This window comes from Mirounga leonina, unplaced genomic scaffold (genome assembly GCF_011800145.1).
Source record: "Mirounga leonina isolate KUSES-001 unplaced genomic scaffold, KU_Mleo_1.0 Mir_165, whole genome shotgun sequence".
Taxonomy (NCBI): domain Eukaryota; kingdom Metazoa; phylum Chordata; class Mammalia; order Carnivora; family Phocidae; genus Mirounga; species Mirounga leonina.
This window is the reverse complement of record NW_023270415.1, coordinates 14,217,076-14,241,761: the sequence shown is the minus strand read 5'-3', so window position 1 is coordinate 14,241,761 and position 24,686 is coordinate 14,217,076. Positions and strand designations below refer to the sequence as shown.

At 37.4% G+C, this 24,686-nt stretch overlaps 1 protein-coding gene across 1 annotated transcript in view; it reads right to left on the bottom strand.

The window, feature by feature from the left end:
- NKAIN3 (sodium/potassium transporting ATPase interacting 3) overlaps positions 1-24,686 on the bottom strand; it is a 626,030-nt gene that overhangs the window by 600,360 nt on the left and 984 nt on the right. The window lies entirely within an intron of this gene.

Here is a 24,686-nt window from a genome sequence, read left to right as displayed (position 1 = left end):
ATACTTCATCACAGACAATAAAACCAAGCTACACTCAATTTTCTCCCTGAGTCAGTCCCATGTAGAGCTTTCTTTCTAAAATTCCCAATTTCTGGGCCTGCCACAAATCTCAGGTATAAAGACAATAGTAAGAACAGACAAGTCATAGAGTTTATTGCAATAAAAAAAAAAACAAATTCATCTGTGGCCCTATCTTGCTGTCATGAACTATTCTGTTGCAAGTTTAGGTCACAGTAAATCTTATTTATGCTACATTCCAATCCAGATAGAAATAGATCCACTCTGATTTATAATTTCAATCTATGACTCTCTGTATTGTTTTTAAGTAAAATTAAAGCAGCCTTGTAAATACTTTGACATTTTTTTTGGAGACAGGATACTCTAAATATGTTTTATGTTCAACAATAGGAATATGTGAGGAATATGTATGTTCTTATGACATCCAAAAAATATCAGTTATGTTTTTACTACCAACTTCAATCTTTTCAGAAGAATAGTAAATTATTTCACAAGACACCCCAAATTTCAACATAGCCACCCTCACTATGGCAAATACCAATATCAATATTGCAACATGTTTCCAAGGTCAACATTTGATATTTGAGTTACCAAACAATGGAAAAAACATGAAGACCTCCAGATGAGCTAAAATAAATTAATTCATTAAATATTTTTCATTAGTTGTACGTCAACATAAATTATTACTTTTATTTTACTTAACCTAAACTACATGGAAATTTTTAGAAGATAGATGGACTTATTTTACCCCAAGTGTTGTTTTTTATAACTTCTCATGAAATGGTGAAGCTGATGAGAATATTTAACTATACATTATGTACATGTTAGAGTTTTCCATCCAAAGGCAGTGTCAGCAACATTAATGAGCATCATCAAATGCCACACGTCAAAGTTCTTGACCTGAACTAACTTACAATTGAGTATAATTGACAACAAATGGCTGTGATAGGAAAAACATACCTCAAGGTGGACACACATAGCTTGATAAATGCTAAAATCTTCAGTGGTAATAAAATCCACATATTTGGGCATTAAACACGAATGTTCCAAAGCTTATTTTCACAGCCCTATAAACTTTGCTATGCGGCATGCATTAACTAGAACAGAGTATCACCTGCAGAAAGGAATATGGTCCAAGATAATTAGGATCAGATGCGCAGATCTGCAGTAGAATGAAAAAAAAAAAATGGACTGCTCCAGAGATATATCATCTAACTTATTTCAAATGCAATTTTCTAGGGAATTGGAATATGTGAAAAACTATAGGATTGAGAGAAAACCCCATAAACTGAGCAATTTTCAGCTTACCAAAGAGGCTCTGTTGTAAAGAAGTGTTTGAAAGTTGGTTGTCTGGCATCCTTTTGAGTTCCAGATGGTTCCTGAAAGCCCATGAAAGCCCAAGTAAGCTACCGTGCCGCTGTAGTAAAGTTTCAAGCTATCCTTATCCACCATGCTCAAGAGTTTTACTGAGCAATGGTCTTCTAGATGGCAGAATTACAGAGAATACATCTATCTACATATTAGGTCCAACCCTGTGACAAGAGAGGGGGCCTTTGACCCTTGGGGCAGCAATTAACAGTGACAGATGTTGTATGGGGGAGGGTGCTTTTCAGACAGCAGCAGAGCGACTCCTCTCTGAAGGTAAGAAAGTATAGACCCATGTGCCAGAGAGCCCTCGGAAACGTTAAGATAGTTCACACTAGCTATTTAAAAGACGGCATCACTTGGGGCGCCTGGGTGGCTCAGTCGGTTAAGCGTCTACCTCCGGCTCAGGTCATGATCCCAGGGTCCTGGGATCGAGTTCCACGTTGGGCTCCCTGCTCAGCAGGGAGCCTGCTTCTCCCTCTCCCTCTGCCCCTGCCCCTGCTTCTGTGCTCTCTCTTCTTCACTCTCTCAAATAACTAAATAAAATCCTATTTATAAATGAATGAATGAATGAATGAATGAATGAATGAATGAATAAAAGAGGGCATCACTCAAGTCAGTCTCCTGGGTCAGCCCTTCCCAGGTTTCTGATACCATGTACACTGTCTGGTCACCCAATGGCACCAAACGAAACTAGGCTCTGTAGCACAGAACCTGGGTGGAGACTTTCATGATACAGGGCTGGATTCCCAGCTCTGCTTTACCTCCCAGGGATGTGACCTTGGGCAAGATGGTTAACCTCTCTCTGTTTCATTTTCCCTATCTGTAAAATAGAGTAACACTGGCCATGTACAGGGCAGTTGTACAAAATACGAAGAATCACATAAAATACCTAGCATGATAGGCATTCAATCAACTGGAGTTATTACTATACCTCCGCACTTACTAAAACATTCTCACTGGTTGTGTCAATTTCTGATAATGTTAGGTCTTTAGAGAAATGTGCAGAACAGCCATTGCTCAGTCCTTCTTGCTGATAGAACCCCGGCTCAGTTCATGCAGGGAGGTGGCCTCCTTAGAGGATGGGTCATGCTGGACTGGGCCTTGAGAGTTCTGCAGGGATTGACTGAGGGAGGGGCAGGTGACCCAAATCTAGTCAAGTAAACATGGGGAGAAATCTGGAAAAGATTCTCTTTCTAGATGAAAAGAGAGTTACAATAGAGGAAAGGCTTTTTTTCATCTATCCCTTTCTCATCTGAGATGAGTATTTTCGTAGGAAAACATGAGACTTGGAACCACTGAAGGAATATCATAACCAGGGTAGAAGAAAGGGATTCCCAGAAACACCAATCTTGAGCCCTAACCTTGCTGAACTGGGAAGCCAACCCCAGCAACTATTTCCCTTTTGATTTCTTGTTATGTGAGATCTATTAAGAAACACTTGTGTCTAAATGTGTGCTTCTCAAATACTCTGTAATACAGGAACTGTTTGTTTGTTTTTTTCAATCAGTTGCAGACAAAAACTGTTGTGAAATAAAAACAAATTCTTAGGATAATGGTCAGACACTTGAACGTCACGATAAATTCAAATTTCTAAATACTTAATCACTTAGCTCCTTACAGATCAGAAGTGAAGTTTGTGTCCTGATACCAGTCTATGGATCACACTTTGCATAGCACTGTTTTAAGTAACTTTTACCTACGTGTTTTGTTTTGTGTAACCAAAAGCATCCTGATGTTACAGCAAACAGTAACTCATTTATCCAGAATTCAACAGACATCGATTGAGCACCTCCTATGTGTAAATCAGGGTACAGGCACTGTGGGGAATGAAAAAACAAGTGGAACAGAAACCTTCCATCCCTACAATAGGGGGAAATACATACAAACAATAAAAAATAAACTAAAAAGTGGCAACAATCTGGAACACTGGCACAAACCAATAATTTAGAGACAGCCATTTTCAAATATAAAATATACTCATGTTAAGGTAGCATACTATCTGCCAATAGATATGTGACAAATAGGGGAAAATATAAGAATCTGCCAATATTTGACCTAAAAACACTGAAATTCCATTGAAATTTCACCAGAGCTCACTGATTTAGTAATCTATTAAAAAGTAAACAAATGGATTCCATGTAAGGAAAAATGCTGTGCAAGAAAATCAAATTGATTCATTTGCTCTATTGCTACAATTGTGAATAATCTACACAAGCCAAAATTTCAATTGTGGAACACAAAAAGAAAGTTCTATTTATTATCTGTAATAACTCAGAAAACACAGTTACTATACTTTTGAAAATAATACGATGTAGTAAAAATGTTTGCTTTAAATATAATTATTGTACAATGGCAGTGATGGATGCAGCCTACTTCATTTCTTCAATGAAATATGTATTACAATTCTCAAGAGTTCCCTAAAAGTCACACTGTGTAGATTAACTCTTCCATGCTATGCTCCCCTTTGAACATGTCTGAAGTTTTGATAATATGTATTTAAAATAATCATTTTTATTTCATATGTGTGTATATTTCTAAATGAACTTGCCATCATTTAATGAGAAGGTATGCACGTGAAGAGAAAAATCTTAATTTTTTAAATCTTGAAACTTCCTAGTAAGAATTTTAATAAGGAAGTTTTTTAAATTTTAATAAATAAAAATAAATAATCTAGACTTAATATATCAACCACTTAACACTTTCTAAACCAGTGGCTTTAAGAGTCTTTTCAGTAGTAGAACCACTTTCCCAAATTAATTCTTAGTTAGATTTCAGTATTTTATAAAGCACAGAATCCTTGGCACCTGCGTGGCTTAGTCGTTTAAGTGTCTGCCTTCGGCTCAGGTGATGGGATCGAGTCCCGCATTGGGCTCCCTGCTCAGCAGGGAGTCTGCTTCTCCCTCTCCCACTCCCCCGGCTTGTGTTCCCTCTCTCGCTGTCTCTCTCTCTCTCTCTCAGTCAAATAAATAAATAAAATCCTTAAAAAAACACACACAGAATCTTAACTGCTCTGCTGAAAATGTTCATAGCCTTTATGTCCTACAGAATAAGATCAAGAGTGGAGTCCAGGGCCCCTTGATTGGGATTCCCTTATCACTCCCCTCCAAGGAGCCAAGAGGCACTAAGACTCCCCTCAGGACGTTTTAGCATATGGTGTGAAGGAGCATATTGGTGCAACAGCATTTTTTTTTAATGTTCACACCTATTATTCCCTCTAGTGGAGGAGATACGGTAGATTGTTTTTGCACTAGAAAACTCTATTGCTCATTGATATTTCTCTTTCTTTTAGCTATTGCTAGTGTTCCATGTGGCTTGACCTTCTACTTTGTCCATAATAACTGTGCATAAATTATTTCCTCATCACCATATACAATGAGTTAATCTTATCTAAATTAGTTGACACTGAGCCACCATTCTCCACACCTTGTTCCAGCATGACTTCCTTCCAAAGCCTCCCTGAGTGCCCTGCTCTTAACCTCAGTTGGATGCCTACTCACAGACCCAGAGTTTAGTTCTGTATCATAGCACATTACATTGACATTATCTATTTACTTGTCTCCAGTCACAAGACTATAAACTCTTCAGGATAAGGATGATTTTTTTTAATAAAGTTTTATTTATTTAAGTAATCTCTACACCCAACATGGGGCTCGAACGTACAACCCCAAGATCAAGACTAGCATGCTCTTCTGAAAAGCCACCAGGCCCCCCCCCTGATTTTTAATTCTTTTCATAGACAGTCACACATTATGGAAAACAGTAACTAAAAATTATTTCAAACATTTTCTTAGGTCATGTTAATAATAACCCCAATCTTACTACAAACATTAGCCAAAAACAGACATATACCAATTACTCATGTTATAATCCTCTGTGCTTCAGACAATTACTGTAACTAAACTATGTTTTATCATTATACACCCCACTCCATGAGGGGAAAGCTATGTGTGCCCTATTCAGCCAGTGTCTGGCACTGTGCAGAGCACATGGGTAGCCCTCAGTAATTATACCTGAATAAAGTCATGAATAAATCAATAGATGCTTGGGAGAATGAATGAATGTAATGGCTTCTGAAATTTGGTTCAGATCTACCTAATCATATTTGCTGTTGTGATTTCATAGATGAGGCTCTAAAAAGCCTCACAAAGAATCTTGTTGGTAGAAATGAGTTAATTTTAAGTGCTACAAGTATATCAAATGGGAATAACAATGTCTAAAAGTAAATTGGCACTCAGGAATAACACGTAACATTGTAAAATATATTATTAACCTTTCAAACTCCCTTTTTTCTACACAAAGTTAATAGAAGGTAGAAAACAAATGTAAGATAGGAAAGGCAGAAGAAAGGACAAAGAGAAAGAAGAACAGATGAAGAAAGAAGAGAGGGAGGAGAGAGGGAAACAAAGAATGAGCTCCTTTTGAAGTAAAGGAGAACTCAATTAAAATCAGTTTTGTGGGGCACGGAATATCCTAAGAAATATGTCCCCAGGGTGCTGTTAATTTTCACTGTGGTCATACATGATAATGCAAGAATTACACTGCATATCTGAATCCACAGACTTTCTGATACTTAAAATCTTAAGCCAAACTGATTGGGAAGGCAGTATGCAATATTAAAAGCTTGGAATTGTTTCAAATTTCCTTGTGCCTCCAAATCTAAAGCCACCTAATTATAGTTTTGATGCCACATACTGCAAATGTGTACTGAAAAAAATGCAACCAAAGAAGTTTCACCAATGTACAGCTTCCCAGAGACTCTAATTTAGAGTGTAAAATTCAAGTGTTAATAAAAAAAGAAGGGAACTGATTCAACGACATCATTAAAATGTGAAATATGCTTTATATCATATTTAAGTGAAATCACAAATTAAAATTCACAATTTTAAAAATAAACAAATGTCAAAAATGTTTGCTTTTGCAAGTGGAATGTACCTATAAAATGCCTATAAACATTTACTGAAAGATTCTTGTTTTGTTTTGTTTTTTTAAGATTTTATTTATTTATTTGACAGAGAGAGACAGTGAGAGAGGGAACACAAGCAGGGGGAGTGGGAGAGGGAGAAGCAGGCTTCCCGCCGAGCAGGGAGCCCAATGTGGGGCTCGATCCCAGGACCCTGGGATCATGACCTGAGCAGAAGGCAGATGCTTAACAACTGAGCCACCCAGGCGCCCCAAAGATTCTTGTTTTATCTTTCTGCCTCAGTAATGGCTGCATGATGTTAATTTTTATGTGTCATCCTGACGGGGCTAAGGGATGCCCGAATAATTGATGAAACATCGTTTCTCTACAGGCTAATACCCGTGATGAATACAGATGCAAAAGTTCTCAGTAAAATACTAGCAAACAAATTTAACAGCACATTAAAAGGATCATTCACCACGATCAAATAGGATTTATCCCTGAGATGCAAGGATGTTTCAAAACATGCAAATCAATCAATGTGATAAATTACATTAATAGAATAAAGGGAAAGAATCCAACGATCATTTCAATAGATGCAGAAAAAGCATTTGACAAAATTCAACATTCATTTATGATAAAAACTCTTAAAAAATTGGGCACCTGGGTGGCTCAGTTGGTTAAGCGACTGCCTTCGGCTCAGGTCGTGATCCTGGAGTCCTGGGATCGAGTTCCGCATCGGGCTCCCTGCTCAGCGGGGAGTCTGCTTCTCCCTCTCCTCTCCCCCCTCTTGTGCTCTCTCTCTCTTTCACTCTCTCTCTCAAATAAATAAATAAAATCTTTAAAAAAAACTCTTAAAAAATTAGTCAAAGAAGGAATATATCTTAATATAATAAAGCCCATACATGACAAGCCCACAACTAACATCATACTCAATGGTAAAAAGTTGAAAGCTTTCCATTTCAGATCAGGAACAAGAAAAGGCTGCCCATTCTCACCACTCCTATTCAACATAGTACTGGAAGTCCTAGCTAGAGCAAACAAGCAAGAAAAAGAAATAAGATATAAGAATTGAAAAGGGCGAAGTAAAATTATCTCTATTTGCAGTTGGTATGATTTTACATAGAGAAAATCCCAAAGACTCAATGAAAAAACTATTAGATCTAATCAATGAATTCAGTAAAGTTGCAAGATAAAAAATTAACATATAAAAATCAGTAGTATTTTTATACACTAACAATAAACTGTCGGAAAAAGAAATAAAGAAATCAATCCCATTTACAATAGCATCAAAAACAAGAAAATACTTGAGAATAAATTTAATGAAGGAGGTTAAAAATCTGTATTCTGAAAAAAAAAATTGATGAAAGAAAATGAAAAAGACACAATTAGATGGAAAGGTATCCTGTGTTCATGGATTGAAAGAATTGATATTGTTACAATGTTACTACTACCAAAAGTCATCTATAGTTTCTATGTAATCCCTATGAAGATTCCAATAGCATTTTTTACAGAAGTAGAAAAAAACACTCCTAAAATTTATATGGAACTACAAAAGACCCTGAATACCCAAAGAAATCCTAAGAAAGAAAAACAAAGCCAGAGGCATCACTTTCTGATTTCATGCTATACTATAAAGCTACAGTCATCAAAACAGTATGATACTGGCATGAAAACAATCAGGTCAATGGGACAGAATCAAGAGCATAGACATAAACCCAAGCATATAAGGTCAACTAAATTTGACAAGAGAGCCAAAATACTCAATGGAGTAAAGAGAGCCTCTTCAATAATTGGATATTCACATATAAAAAAATGAAACTAGACCCTATCTTATGCCACTCACAAAAATTAACTGGAAATGGATTAAAGACCTAAATATAAGACCTGAAACCATGAAACTCCTAGAAGAAAACACAGAAATAAAGTTCCTTGATATGAGTCTTGGTAATGATTTTGGAAATAGGACACCTAAAGCACATGCAACAAAATAAAAAATAAATGGGAGTGATCAAACTAAAAAGCTTCTAAAACACCAAAAAAGAAAATTAGCAAAGTGAAAAGACAACCAATGGAATGTGAAAAAAAAATCTGTAAATCATATAGCTGATAAGGGATTAATATCCAAAATATATAAAGTTGTATACATATAACCCAATGGAAAAAAACCCTCAAAAAACAAACAAAAAACCCAAATAATCCAACTAAAAATGGACAAAGGACTTGAATACACATTTCTCCAAAGACGATATAGGAAAGAGGCCAAAGTACATGAAAAGATGCTCAACATCACTAGTCATTAGGGAAATGCAAATTAAAATCACAATGAAATAGCATCTCACACCTGTTAGAATGGCCATCATCAAAAATATAAGAGATAACAAATGCTGGCATAGATATGAAGAAAAGGGAACCCTTGTGCACTGTTGGAGGGATTGTAAATTGGTACAGCCACTATAGAAAACAGTATGGAGGATCCTCAAAAGTTAAAAAAAGATTATCATGTCATCCAGCAATTCCACTTCTGGGAATATATCCAAAGGAAATGAAAACACTAACTGGAAAAGATATCTGCACCCCCATGTTCATAGCAGCATATTCACAATAACTAAGGCATGGAAACAACCTAAATGTTCACTGGTGGATGAATGGATAAAGAAGTTGTGATATATATATATGAATATTATTCCATAAAAAATGAGGAAATTCTACCATTTGCAACAACATGGATAGACCTTGAAGGCATTATGCTAAGTAAGATAAGTCAGACATAGAATATTGTATGATCTCACTTACATGTGGAATCTTTAAAAAAAAAATCTCCTGGAAAAAGAAATCAGTTACTGGGGGGGTGGGGGAGGGGGAGAGGAGGGATGGCCAGAGCAGGGATTGGAGGAAGTGGGCCAAAAGGTACAAATTTCCAGTTATAAGTAAGTACTAGAGATGCAAGGTACAACATGATGACTTTAGCTAACCCTGCTATCTGATCTAAGAAAGTTGTTAAGAGAGTATATCCTAAGAGTTCTAATCACAAGGAAATTTTTTTCTTTTTTCTCTTTTTATTGTATCTATATGATAGGATGGATGTTAGCTGAACCTACTGTGATAACCATTTCACAATATATATGACTCAAACCATCATGTTGTATACCTTAAACTTATAGAGTGATGTGTATCAATTATTTCTCAACAAAACTAGGGGGAAAATCCACATTATTTCTACTTGTGCCTTTCTTTGGGAAAAGATTAGCATTTGAATCAGTAAAGTAAATCACCCTCAGGAATGCTGGTGGGCATCAGCAAGTCTGTTAAGGGCCAAATAAAGCAAAAGGGCAGACGGGAGAATTTGCTCTCTTGTGTTGGGACATCCATCTTCTCCTGCCTTTGGATATCGGCCCTTGTGGTTCTCACACTGAGGGAAGTAATATAAGCTGTGTCTATCTTTTTAGATACAAGTAGCCCCGATCTACTCTATTCTTCAAATCCTCGTAGAGATATTTTTCAAAACCTCCTTCCACAGCTTCACAACACATGTTGTTCAGACAAAAGCATTTATAGAATTTGATCATGCCCACCATTTTGCAGAAGAGAGTAATTACAGTCACTGATGTAGATTTATACACACACACACACACACAAACATCTATAGCAAATGGAGTAGTAGAAAGAAACGTGCATTTACTCTCCAAGTCCAGGTAGTTATTTCAAACATTGATTTGAGAAGTAGACAGTTAAGAATTGATCACTTACACACCTAAAGTAACATCAAACTCGTTTTCTGTAATGGTACCTTTCATGCATCTGTTTTTACCTGTCATGTGCTGCCATAAGGTACAAGTTTCTGATGTCACTTTTCCCTTTCGCCAAGGAAGTGACCGTGCTGGAAAATGTCACATGGCTCCTCTCTCAGCCGTATGTGTGGAAAAGGCCAGATCATAAAACACTGTTCCAGGTGGCCTCTGAAAATCTCCATAAGAGTGTCACATCCACAAAAACACAACTGAGGAGAGAATTCATGGGGTGACACCAGCAGATGGTGGTCACAGGAGCAGGGGTACAGGCATCGTTGTGTTGTAATTTTATCACCACAATGGACAGCAGAACAGATCAAGCTGCAGCTGGGATTTGCAGAGTGAGGCTGGTCTGTAATGACAGTTGGTACATAAACTTCCAAATCTGCATCTTTCATGGTGGTCAGAGACTGATGCAGGAAGCACAGGCAAAGGATGTAACTAAATACGTGCTAAGTTATTGCATCTTATTACATCGATAGGGCCCAGGCCAATAATACAGTGTGGGATCAGTTGTCCGACTTAGGAACCACCAAGAAAGCTCAGGAACCAAGTGGGTAAGGAGCAACGCGAGGTGCCTTTGGCTGATAAGTCACCTTGCTATATCGTTGTCTTTCATTCTTTCTGCTTCTAAGAAAAATAGATGTTGAAGTATATGAGTTAAAGTCTTCCTGGCAACCCACTGAAGAGCTGAAGATGACATATGTACTACTCTGACTCTGTCAACACTGGCTCAGTAACTAGGGTGGGTCAGAATATGCACACTAGGACAATGATTCCAGGGATGAAGAAAACGGCGGTGGGGGGGGGGGGGGCGGGAGGTTGGATATTTTCCTTTCAAAGTTCTGAGACAGCATCCTATTATACCAACAATCCACCATTAAGCTAAATAATCTGAATTCCTTCATTTTTCCTTCTGAACGGTTTCCAAATTAGCAATTCCCTTTAAAATTGACTGTACATTTCTCGAAATACTTCACTATGAAAACATGAAACTATCACATTCTTTTCTTTAAATATATCTGATAAATGCCGACAAGAGTGGATGGCTACGTATCATGTTTATATTTATGCATTCCAATATTCGATGCTCATTCATCTTTTGTCTTTGGTTAATTACTGTTAAGATCTTTATCTCCAGGACTTTCTTGCAAATTGTTCTCATTGCATATGATGGACTTTATACACGAATATGTAGTTTAGTCCCACCAAAAGCACCATTTCCCCTATACATGAACGTAATAGAAGAAAATAAGTCTGATTATCAGAAACGCTCAGAAATGTTCAATGATTTTATTCCTTAGGCTTACATAGATAAAGCTGATAAAATTTGCCATGACTTACTGCACTATCAGTTAACTCACATTTAGTTCAATCTGGACAATCTGTTTCTTTCTTTTTTTTTTTTTTTGATTTTATTTATTTATTTGAGAGAGAGACTGAGAGAGAGAGAGCATGAGAGGGGGGAGGGTTGGGAGGGTCAGAGGGAGAAGCAGACTCCCTGCCGAGCAGGGAGCCCGATACAGGACTCGATCCAGGGACTCCAGGATCATGACCTGAGCCGAAGGCAGTCGCCTAACCAACTGAGCCACCCAGGTGCCCTGGACAATCTGTTTCTAATGTCACCCTGACTCTGCTGCTATCTTGGGGTAAGTTATATCACGTTAAATGTTGTTCTTACAGAGCTAATCCTACTAATTGTGATTGCCCCTATGAGGTCAACCTCCAGCGCTCCAGAGCACCTTGGAGAAAATCATGGCTACATAGCAGCTAACCATCCATTAGCATAATTCTGATGCCTGTGGCATAAGGGTTCTCCATTGCTTTTCCTTTTGCTTTGAGTCATGGAAAGCACATGGGCATTGCAGGTGTTGCTTGACCCAAATCTAAATTTCAGATTACCTCTTAATTAAATATAATGCAAAATACAGAGTGACCAAAGAATTGTATTTCTTTTTGTAAAAGAGCTTTAACTACCGTTCCCGAAGGGCATTTTACACCTTTCCTTGGTAGAATGGCCATTAATCAACATTTCAAAATCAAATCGAATTTTAGAATGACTAAAAATATAATAAAGTTCAGATGTCTGAAAATATGTTTAAAAATAATTATCTCATCAGTTTTGATATGGTCCTCTAAAATACGAGAATCATATTATTTCCTCAATATAATGGGACAAAAATAAAGCATCTTGAATTAGACTCCATGCATATATTTTTCAGCTATCAAGTGGGTTTGTCATCGAAAAATACATGAAGAAAATCGATATCCTGTACTTTGTATTGTCTTAAGAGAAAATCAAGCTACTATTTATATCTTAAACTCCCCAAAACCTCTGCCCTCCAATAAAAACATAATCAGTGGAGAAGGGAGTTTAAAAGTAGGTATACAGATCCTTTAGGACTAGTCAAACAAACATATCAGTAATAGATGCTCAGTGCTCCTCTGCATGATGTAGTCTGTGAAATGTTACAAAACGTTACGTCGCCTACTTGTGAAATGCTTCAACAGAACCATGCGTATGAAGGGCAGATCCCTGAGGACGACTGCATCTATATTTCCATCCACAGCTCTCTGTTTGGATGAAAAGACGGTTAGAGGATCTTCGCAGGCTTCCTAATTGTTCAGAGGCTTCATCTAATGATTCTCTAATTGGCCCTGCATTTAAGACTCTCAGTCAATGCTGTGGCTGTAACATTCAGATCTTTGACCGTATACACTCCAAGGCCAAGAAGAAGTTTCCCATCAGAGAGAAAGTCTTAAACTCTCATGGAGAGAAAGGATATTTGTGAGTAGATGTCCCGATGGTATTAGAAAGTTATATCTGGACAGTGAAAGCGTTTCAGAAGTGGTTTATCTGTTGAAGAAAATAGAGCATGCAAAACTTGTGGAATATCTGGTCTGCAGAACACTTGCATTTCATTCTTTTGTTTTAGGATAAAATGGGGTGCCTCCTGAGGGACTCCAAATATAGCTATCAATCATGAGGAAGCTACCTTCTACTAACAGAAGCAGAAGGAAAATAAAAGCTGGTTCAAAGAGTTACAGTGTCTTTTATTACTTAAATCACCTGGATCACATTTTAAAAATTACATTTTATGTAAAGAAATTGCTTAAGTAATTAGTCTTTCCAGCAGGTTTGGCCTGAGCCCAGAAAAAAACGACTCTCTTAATCCAGTCATAAGTTAACACACATAGAATTTTGTTACCCATATTTCTGCATTTCTGATGGTTTAAGCCACATCTTAACAATTTCATATACTCCTTAATTTCTCCGTGTTTCAGTTTGCTCATCTGGAAATGGGAATTTTTAATTATCTACCTATGGAGTTGTTAAAAGAATGAAATAAGGCAACCGAGGTGCAATAGGATTTTGTTCCAATTTGTGACAGTTCTTACTTTTTTCAAAATATCTTTTAGTAAAAAAATAAAATAAAAAATAAATAATCTCTTTTAGTGTGTTCTCAAATAAACCACCTTCCAACAGCCTCCTTCGAGAATGACTATTGAGGATTTCAGTGTGGGGAGAACAGAAAAAACTGAAGCCCATCCCAAGCCAGGAAGAACCAGATGTGATCAAGAAGGTATTTTGATCTTTTTGCCATTGATTAGTTGACGTCCCTGTGGAAGGAGCTAATTAGAACCAATAACATAGACAGGTGACCAAGCTGGGCATTAGAGTAAGTCCTCCATCACTCATGGGAGACGATTACAACAGGCATTAGGCAGAAATGGCTTTCCCTCATAGTGAGGGATTCCAGAGAGTAGTCAGTCACCTAGAAATGAAATTTAGGAACCATTATCAATTCTGGATCATGTAGTCACAAATCAGTTATCAACTACAATGTACAGGGAAGTCTGAAAGCTATTATATAAAAGGAATTAATATTGGAACTTCTGAAAATAAAAACTCCTCCATTAGGTTTAAACAATTTTACAGATGCACTCAAAGCAATAAATAAAACATTTAGGTTAGGAAATATACTTTCTATTCATGCATTAATTAGTTACATCAAGGGCTTATAAATCAGTCCCTCCTTGTACAAGAAAATTGGCTTTCTTCCAAGGAAAGCCCCTGCCCGGTAGCATGCTGGTAAATGTTTAATATCTGCCTCTGAGGAGTGGTGGGAGGTCCTGAGTTGTGGTGCTTGTGTATTTTCTTGATGTAAATACTTCCACCATAATAGATTTTTAGCTACCAACATGATCTCACTAGATGCAGAGTTAGAAAGAGAAGCTCAATAGCACACTGCTCTATAGAATGTCTACCATACAGACAAAATGGACAGCACAGATAATGGTACGATGCAGTAAAATAATCAGGAAGGGTAGAGTTTTTTATTTAATTTAATTAAAATGCACTCAATTAATTTTTAATAAAGTCTGGGTTTAACAACCTGCTTGCAGAATTTCTAGAAATGCAACAGTGAACTCTCCCCAGCTGGTACAAGCCAACTCCAGTACCTCACTGCCTCCATCCACTGTTCTTCATCCACATAAAAGGCACGTGCATAGAAGAGAAGCTAGAAATCAAAGTGCAAGAAATTCAACTTAAACATAGGGGCGCCTGGGTGGCTCAGTCGGTCAAGCGTCTGCCTTCAGCTCGGGTCATGATCTCAGGGTCCTGGGATCAAGTCCCATTTCGGACTCCCTGCTCAGCGGGGAGCCTGCTTCTCCCTCTCTGCCTGCCGATTCCCCTGCTTGTACTCTCTGTCTGTCAAAAATAAATAAATAAATAAAATCTTTAAGAAACAAAAAACATAAGGATGACTTTGCTAACAGTAAAAATTTCCATTCTCAGAGATTTTTAAGAATCAACAGGAGAGCCTTCAGCGTTGAAGAGTCATGCATAGTCCTGCCATGGTGCTAAAGACAGTTCTAGATAATTTCTTGAGCACCCCACAAATCTAAGATACATTACCTTTCATAAACTATCACTTGCAAGAGCTCCCACATCAAGAATTTATATTTTAAATACAAATTGATAAAGAGTTGCCATTAATGAGAATTTTCTATTTCCTGTTATCTTAATTATGATCAGTTACAGCTAGTTACCAGTACAGGAAACATAACCTGAGTATAGAGCATTCTTCTTTGTACCTTAATTAACCGATTTAACCAATCAACTTCTATCACCTAGGGCTTCCCACATGCAAGCACTTCTTATACTACATATTAATCAATAGCAAAGTACAGCCATGTCTCTAATTACTGGAATTGAGAGAAACCATCAGAAATAGATTTATGACTTATCATCACATCCGTCGACCTCATATCTCTTACGAGAATCTGCTAGCTAAAATCCTATTCCAATACCCCTTGTTAATAAAGAAACTGGGTATCCGTAGGAAAGCATTCATAATGCAAGTACCCGTGAAGGGGGTGGAGAGAAGAAACTCAACACTTAATTCTACTTTATAATTCTGAAATACAATTAATCAGGAAAACCATTCTAAAGAATGGTCCTGGGTGCCTGGGTGGCTCAGTTGGTTAAGCGACTGCCTTCGGCTCAAGTCATGATCCTGGAGTCCCAGGATCGAGTCCCAGGATCGAGTCCCGCATCGGGCCCCCTGCTCGGCAGGGAGTCTGCTTCTCTCTCTGAACCTCCCTCCTCTCATGCTCTCTATCTCATTCTCTCTCTCAAATAAATAAATAACAACAAAAAAAGAATGGTCCTCTATGCAGAGAAGGAAAAACAAAACAAAACAAAAAAACCTAGAAAAAAAAAAAAGAACAAGATCATTAACACTGCCATGATCTTGCCCTGCTTCCCTTAACAAGGGACCATCTGATTCTGATCATCAGAGCCCTTGTCAGTACCTCCGACCCCTGTTGCCCACTGGCCTTCACCCTTAAATCTCTTTCTCAATAGATGCTTTTCCTCCAAATCAAGGGACTGGGGATTCTTTAACCAGCAGCAAAAACAACAGGCATCTACTCATTCAAAAGTTTCATCTTTCCTGTGGCATGGAGTAAGATGCAATGCTTTCACAAAAATTGTTTATGCCCATCTTAAAATATCTGTTCTCTAGTTCTCTACCTAGACCGTAAGATAAAAATGTTCTATCAAAGGGATTTAGGGCCTGCGTCCTATTTTATTTTAGTATGCGTGCAAAATGTACCAAATTAAAAATGTAAATTAGTTTGTGCGATGTGCCATTTGCTTGTACTACCATTTAACTGGCATTTTGAATACTAATCATTGGTAAAGTGTTATCTTTTAGTCTAATGTTATATTCTGTTGCAAATGCATGAAGATCTGTACACATTAATACCAATTAGTGTTAATGGGGATTAAAAGCATGAGTTTTTGATGCACCTAAGAAAGGTCTACTCGAATGTTATCAACTATTTGCCAAATAGTCTCCCTAAAAGTGACATTCAGAACACCTCCAAAATGATGTTTGAAAATCTCGCCTTTTAACGTTAAAATTACCTTCAAGTGTAACATAAGAAGTATTACAAGAAAATCAAAATAAGCAATTAAAAAATAATCATTTGTGTTGTCTTTTTCATCTTCTCATTGCTGTCTAAACTACCAAAAGTCCTAACTTACCCATTAACCAGCTTTCCTTTCATAACAATTAATATATTTATTCTCCTATTCCATATCACCTCCACAATGACATTAGGCAGCTAACTCTAAAAATGCCAAACTAAAAGGCACCCAATTCTGCAGCCCCACGTCAGGGCTCCCCTTGCAGCAAGCAAAACACAGCTCAACACAGTGCACAAAGCACACAACCTTAGATTAAGGCTCTGCTCTCTCAAATATACTCTGCTTCCTATCTTCATGGACTCTTCAGTTGTGCTGGTCATTTTGCTCCTTTTTTTTTCTTCCTAGCACTATTATTGTTTCATTTGGACACTGGGACCTTGGGAGAAAGGAAGGGACATTCTTCTACTTGTTTGTCATCTTGTTTTTAAAGCCCTCAAATTTTGTGTTTTCTGTTCTGGTTTTTGTTTTTATCTTTAATAAGTCATTGTTACTAAGTAACAATTGAATCCTGCTATTTTAAGCAAAACATACTTCACCTGATAAAAAATAAATGCTTAAGAAAACAGTCAAAATACACATATATAGATCTGTTCTTTTTTCTGCTCATTCATGCAAACTGTTACAAAGAAACTAGGCAAAGTTTATCTTAATGTGCATTTTGTCTCTAATACCCAAATCTCAAGTAATATTAAGTCAAAATTTCTTATATTGAAAGTATTTGAGGGCGCCTGGGTGGCTCAGTTGGTTAAGCGACTGCCTTCAGCTCAGGTCATGATCCTGGAGTCCCGGGATCGAGTCCCGCATCGGGCTCCCTGCTCGGCAGGGAGTCTGCTTCTCCCTCTGACCCTCCCCCCTCTCATGTGTTCTCTCTCATTCTCTCGCTCTCAAATAAATAAATAAAATCTTAAAAAAAAAAAAGAAAAAGTATTTGAAATTCTTCCTTATGTAATCAGGATAATTGTTCAGCTTTTTCCTAGATACCCAAAATATACATTGTAAAATTTGTGACAGAATGGTGAAAAAGATGAACAAAGTAGTTTTTTGTTTATTTTAAGTAGAAAGCACTAATGAAGTTCTGGGGGAAAAAGTAATTTATTTTTCAAAATCTTACGATAAGGATTATCCTCTTAGGGGAAAACAAAACAAAACAAACAAGCAAATAAACTAGGCAAACAAAAACTGACATGGACGTGACCAGAATGAAAATGATTTGATTAAAATTGGGGAAAAGTCCAAAAAAAAAATCAATAGTAATTGATATTTTATGAAGAATAAAGTAAGACAAGTATATATAAATATTTCCATTTTGGTGCACTTTGCTCACTTCCATTTTCTCAGTTTTACAATTTTGAGTCCCCTTTCTGGTTCTTTTCTCATTTATCCTTACGCTCCCTCTCTTGAGTGATCTCATCCAGAGCTTTAAATACCAATATTGCTCATGATCCTCAATTCTGAATATTCGGTTCAGTCTTACCCTCTGAGTTCCAAGCTCACAAACGTTACAGCTACTTGGCCTTAGGTATCAGAATCCCAAAGTGTCTCAAACAGAACTTTTATGCCTCCAGACAACACTCCTGCTCCACAACACCCAGTTCTCACACTTTCAATAAAAAACACCCATTATATTCTGTTATACAAGATGTGTAGATCAGCAAGTCCTGGGCTTCCTACCTCCTAAATCACGTCTCAAGTCCATCCTCTCCCCATCTGTTCTGTTATGACATGCGCCTGACTCGCATTATCTCTTGCTCAGAATAACAGAAGAGCATCCTGTCTCCCATCTCCTCTGGTTTCCCTCTAATCTGTTCTCTACTCAGCAGTGAGAGTATTTTGAAACGTAAGTCAGATGATGGCATGACTCTGTTTAAAATGCTTCAATGGAGACACCTGGGTGGCTCATTTGGTTATGCATCTGCCTTCGGCTCGGGTCATGATCCCAGGGTCCTGGGATCGAGTCCCACGTCAGGCTCCTTGCTCAGTGGGGAGCCTGCTTCTCCCTCTCCCACTACCCCTGCTTGTGCTCTCTCTCTCTCTCTGACAAATAAATAAATAAAAAATCTTTGAAAAAAATAAAATAAAATGCTCCAATGGACGCACATTGCTCCTTAAACAAAGTCAGGTGTCAAAGCATGTGGCCAATGCCGTGTCATAGCATGCACTCTCTCCTACCACACCCTAGCCACACTGGACTCCTGTACACCTAGGAACATACCATGCAATTTTAAAACTGGAGACTCTGTCCATTGGGTTTCCTCTGCTGAGAATGGTTCCCCTCTCTTTGTATGACTAACTCCTGGTCATTCTTTCAGACTCAGCTTCCAAATTCTGATAAGTCATCCTGACCACCCCATCTAAGAAGTACACTTTTCATCTCCTTAATGACATTTAACAACATCTGTGATTAGTTAATCTTTGTTTACATATGCATTGACAGTCCTTCAGCCCTCAGATATAATTCACACACACATGCTTAGGGACTCGAATATTTGTTGAATGTTGTTGATTATTTCAAGTCTAGGAAGCACAGAACAAAGTAAAGAGAGTACAGACTCGAATCTGAACCCTGGTTCCAGCTGTATGGTTCTGGGCATGTTACTCAAACTCTCTTTGCCTTAATTTCTCAATCTCTAAAATGAGTGGTGGTGAGAACTATATGATTTCATAGATATAAAGTACCTAGAACAATGTATGGCACATTTAAAAAATTCCATGAAGTTTATTCATTCATGCATTAATTTATTCTCCAAATATTTACTGAGTGCTTACCCTTTGTAGGGCAGAATGGAAAATCCTGTGAGTAAATCAAAGTCTTTGCCCTTTGTGCACTTAAAATCCAGTAAAAGAATTAGCACATACACAAAGAGATAAACACAAAGAAATATGTAAATTAGTGTCCTAAGAAAATAAAAAAATAAAAGATCAGTATTAGTTGGCTAGGGCTGTCATAATACAGTAGCACTAACTGAGTGGCTTAAACCACAGAAAATACATGGTCTCACAGTTCTGGAGGCTAGATTAATATCGAGGTTTTGGAAGGGTTATTTCCTTCTGAGGGCCAGGAGAGAGAATCTGTTCCACACTTCTATCCTAGCATCTGGTGGTTGGCTGGCAAACTTTGGCTTGTAGAACCACCACTTTAACCTCTGCTCTCCTCGTTATATGGCATTCTTCCCCTGTGCATATCTGTGTCCAAGTTTCCTCCTTATATAAGGACCCAGTCATACGGATTAGGGGCCCACCCTACTCCAATGTGACCTCATCTAACTAATTACATCTGCAATTACCCTTTTTCCAAATAAGATCAGATTCTAAATTACCAGAGGAGAAGACTTCAAAATAAAAATGAGGACGGGGGGAGGACACAATTCAACCTATAATAAGACCATAAGAATAGAATATTTCCCAAGCAAATCCAATACTCTGAATGTATACTTAAATAATAAGATAACAAGAGAGCTATAAATGGATCTTGATTTGTAAAAAAAAAAAAAAAAATTGTTAATGCAGAAAGAATATCTTAAGGATTTCAGCAGCAACCACGTTATAACTCCAGTCCATTATTAGGCATTATTTTATTTCCCTAAACTTTCCTCAGTTTCATAAGATGAACTAGAGTTTTTCAATATAGAAAAGGAATGGAGGACGCGTGGGTGGCTCAGTTGGTTAAGCGACTGCCTTCGGCTCGGGTCATGATCCTGGAGTCCCGGGATCGAGTCCCGCATCGGGCTCCCTGCTCGGCGGGGGGTCTGCTTCTCTCTCTGACCCTCCCCCCTCTCATGCTCTCTCTCTGTCTCTCTCAATAAAAAAAAAAAAAAAAAAAAAAAAAGTAAAAAAAAGAAAAGGGGGGGCGCCTGGGTGGCTCAGTCCGTTAAGCAGCTACCTTCGGCTCAGGTCATGACCCTGAGGTCCTGGAATCGAGCCCCGCATCGGGTTCCCTGCTCGGCGGGAAGCCTGCTTCTCCCTCTCCATCTGCCTGCCACTCTGCCTACTTGTGCTCTCTCTCTCTCTCCCTTTCAAATAAATAAATAAAATCTTAAAAAAAAAAAAAGAAAGAAAAGGAATGGAAACTAAATGGTTAAGAATTATATTTCACAGGAGAAAAGAAAGCTGATAAAATGAAAAACATGTTAAAGCAAAAGTATCAATATATCTACATAGTAAAATAAATGTCTCTCTGCATCCACTGCCAAATACGTAGACCAGATGAGTGCTACATTTCACAAAACTAAGTTTAAAACATGTTACCACAAGGACACCATCATCATTCAGACACCTCTCAACACATTTTACCTCAGCATTACTGGGTCGCAGGTGGTGACAAGATAGCTTGAATGTGGTATGGAGAGAAAGCTAACTTGGTTTTCACTGTGAGGAAAACAATAACAACAACACTAGTTTTCTTTAATTTGAGAGGATGTTCTTTAAAATAAAAGCATATGGCCTATGAATGTGATCAAAGCTGTGTGTTTTCTATAAATCTTCCAAAGTTTTCTGTTACTACAGATCTGTAAAGTGAAAGTTCTGAATTTTGTTGCACTGATTATTAGGCCTAAAAGGCATATGGCTGTCACCTTTCCATAAAGTGATGCAAGGAGCAGTAAGTGTCCTCTGGTAATACAATAGCCAGGGACAAAAATTCTGTTGAATGTGTCTTCAAGTCACCTCTTGTGATATCAAGAAAATGTCTTAAGCTCTGTGGGAACAATCTCTGCCAACCTAGTAAGTTCAACACTTCGGTGGGGCCACTATAAGAAGATGGTTCTGTGGCATGTGGAGTCAATTTTAGACTTTAAAAAATGTAATCAAGACTTCTTCAAATGTGGTGACTAAAAATAATTTACTAAAAGCCTATGATCAGGTGTTCCTTTTTATTTCTAGATTACACATACACAATCATAGAATACACATTATTTGAAAACGAGCAAAAGGAAAAGTATCCTCACAAAAAATATATTTAAAAGTTGTTAGGTCACTTGATGAATCCGTTACACAGTGGTGAATGGCTTTTTCAGAAAGGACTGACTCGGCACACTTTTCTATGGATGTGCATTTGGGCTTTTCAATTTCTCTCTAAATTCATTTAGCAGAATTAAGAACAGGAATGTAAAACCTGGGGCAAATGCACGAATCTGCTTAGGGGTAGAAGCATGGAGAACAAGTAATGATGGGAGATGACCAAGAAAAAGAAGAAAGTGGAAAGACCGAGATTTTGCAAAGCAAAGCTCACCCAAATACACTAGCCTGAAAATGAGTTCTCTCCAATTCTTATTCCCAACCTGGTGTTTCACTCTGGAGCGGGGCTTAGAGGAAATGTGAATGAGATAATAAAAACTTTCCCTTGCTCCTTTAACTTTTAGAAGGAGCTAATGTGCAATCTTTTAATGACCTGCACAGTTACTCCTAGTCATTAGCATGTAGATTCTTTTCAGCAAATGTATTCTCCACATGCCATTCTTCTCTCAACACCCACTCCTATTTACTGCTTCATAACCTCCAACTTCCAACAGTTGGTGGGAGCAGGAAAAAAAAAAACATGAAAGGGAAAAAAATGACAGCTGGTTTCAGTGGAAAGAAGACTAGATCTTTTTACCCGGTGGCATGTTGGAGTAGGCTTATACTGGCTCAGAGAGTCTGTTACATTTTTATGATTTTGTGAGCCAGTTGTTAAATAGAGCCATTATTAACAATTAAATAATATAAACTTAAATTCAAGTAAATAATATTAAAACAGAGGTACGAAATATGTAAAACGTATCCCTTCCTATTTTACTGTGTTTTACTTTCGCCACGCTTTTGAGGTTATTTATGCCTATTTTATCTGTGTGCTAGAAATACTATGTAATGGTGTACTTCAAACTGGTCAAGGTGGAATATTTACACCAAAGAAATTGGCAAATGCTAAAAATCAGGGTGTAACTCTGTTCTGTTGATGACCTAGGCTTCAGAAAGCCATGGAGAATGTTTTCTAATAACACATATTAAACCCAAAATGTGTCATGTCATGATCCTGTCAATAGCACACAAAAAAATTGAGGAAATTTTCCAGCATGTGAAAATGATTACCCAACTCAGCAAAGAATCTGCTGAAGGAGGAGGTCATTGAGAGGACATGACTGCCAGTTGACCCTCGAGCTGGACCAGGACTATCCAAGCCTCCTTACTTCTTCCCCTGTCCTGGAATGTACATCTTGCCCACTGTGGGAGTCATTTCAAGGACACAGCCTTGAGAAAGCAGTGTGCTGTTCAGACCATCGAGATGATATACATGAGTGAACACAGTGAAGGACTGTTTAAACTTTTAAGATTCTAGTAGGCAGGCGCAAACGATCTACTCAACTTGCAGCAACTTCATATGTAAGTTACCTTGCTTATGAAATCTGCCATCTACCAGTCTGGAGTGGCCTGCTTCTTTCTTCAGTCTCTCCTCCTTTCCGTGTATGGGGGCCAGTTCTGATTTTCACCCCAGAGGTTTCTGAGGTTGTGAACCAACATCACATCACTGATGGAGTGAAATTCCAATACTGACTTCCTTGTTTCACTTTCCTATTACTCTTCAAAGTAAATAAAAATATCATCCAGCATTCATGTCAGAACTACAGAATGAAGCATTTACCAAATTCAACAAAAAAATACTGTCAGCATTAAACTGGCTATATAAAATTTACAATAAAGAACATTTTATATATATATATGTACACACATATATATACATACATATGTGTATATATATAGTCAAGTGAGTGTTACATTCTTTAAACACATTATATATAATGTATTATACAATATCATAATGTAATAATGTATGCAATATAATACACACTTGTTTTGTTTGAGATCCAATTATTAAAGGTTTACCACCATCCCTGTCTCTACCATGAGAAAACTATTGATTAGGAAAAGTTGTTTAACTCTGAGTATCACCTTCCTTATCTGCCAACTAGTGATATGAGTGCCTTCCTCAGAGCATAATTTTAGGAGTAAAATAAAACAGTTTATACTAAAACCCTGTATGGATTGCAAATGTTAATTACCGTCAAACATTCAGCAAATACATTTCAGCTCCTAATATGAGCTCTCTTAAGAATTCTCAAGTTTTGCAAAGATGAACAATGTTTAATCCTTCTCCTCAGGTTGCTTACTGTCTAGAGATGAGAGATACAGGTAAATAAAATAATTTAAGAAGATGAAATGTGATCCAACAGAGGAAAAAGCGAAGTGCTATGCAATTCAAGGAAAAGAAGTGAGTGATTTTACCTGGAGCACCAGGGAGGACTTCATAGAAACGGTAGAATTATGAGATAAGTTTTAAAGAGTAATTTGCATTTGTACCAGTTGAGATAGTGTATGTGGAAAGTGGAGGCATTCCAGGCTGATAGATGAAACACCAAACATATTATCACCACATATATTATAATACCAACTAAGGAAATCATAATTGTCTTGATAAACCCACTGCATCAAAAACCCTTACGTGTTATTTCCATGTACAACAGAAAGAATTATGCCATTATACATTATACAATCCAGTGTGCCTAACGACAATCTTGCATATTCAAGAGTTGACTATTTATTCAGTTTTTCCAATTTATAAGCCATGTTCATTTCTAATAACCAAAGTGTAAATTATCCTATGACCTTCTTTCCTTAGTGAAAGAAAACATTCATGTCCAGGTGATTTTTAAAATTATTTTTCAAGAAACTCCTCTGTATAATATGTCCTCCTTAACAGGACAGAAGGGATTAGCCTATAGACATAAAGCAAACTTTCCACTGATTTCAACTCTATAAACACATAAATTATGCACATATTATGTAAACAATGAAGAACACGTCTAAAGTGAGGTTTTAATGGGAGAGTGGAACACTGAGACACTAGAAAAGTGAAACCTTTTCATACATTCATGGGAACAAGGACTAACTATTAAAGAAAGAGCATTATTTCATCTCTCAGTTAATGAGTCTTGCAAGGGTTGACATTACTCAGTAAAGTTCACTGAAAAGCTTTTCCCCTTGCTAGTCAAAATATGCTAGTTAACGTTTGTGACTTTGAAAAACACTTCGAAGAAAGCTTGGCAGAGCATCTACAGAATTTAAGTGTAAAAAGAGAAGA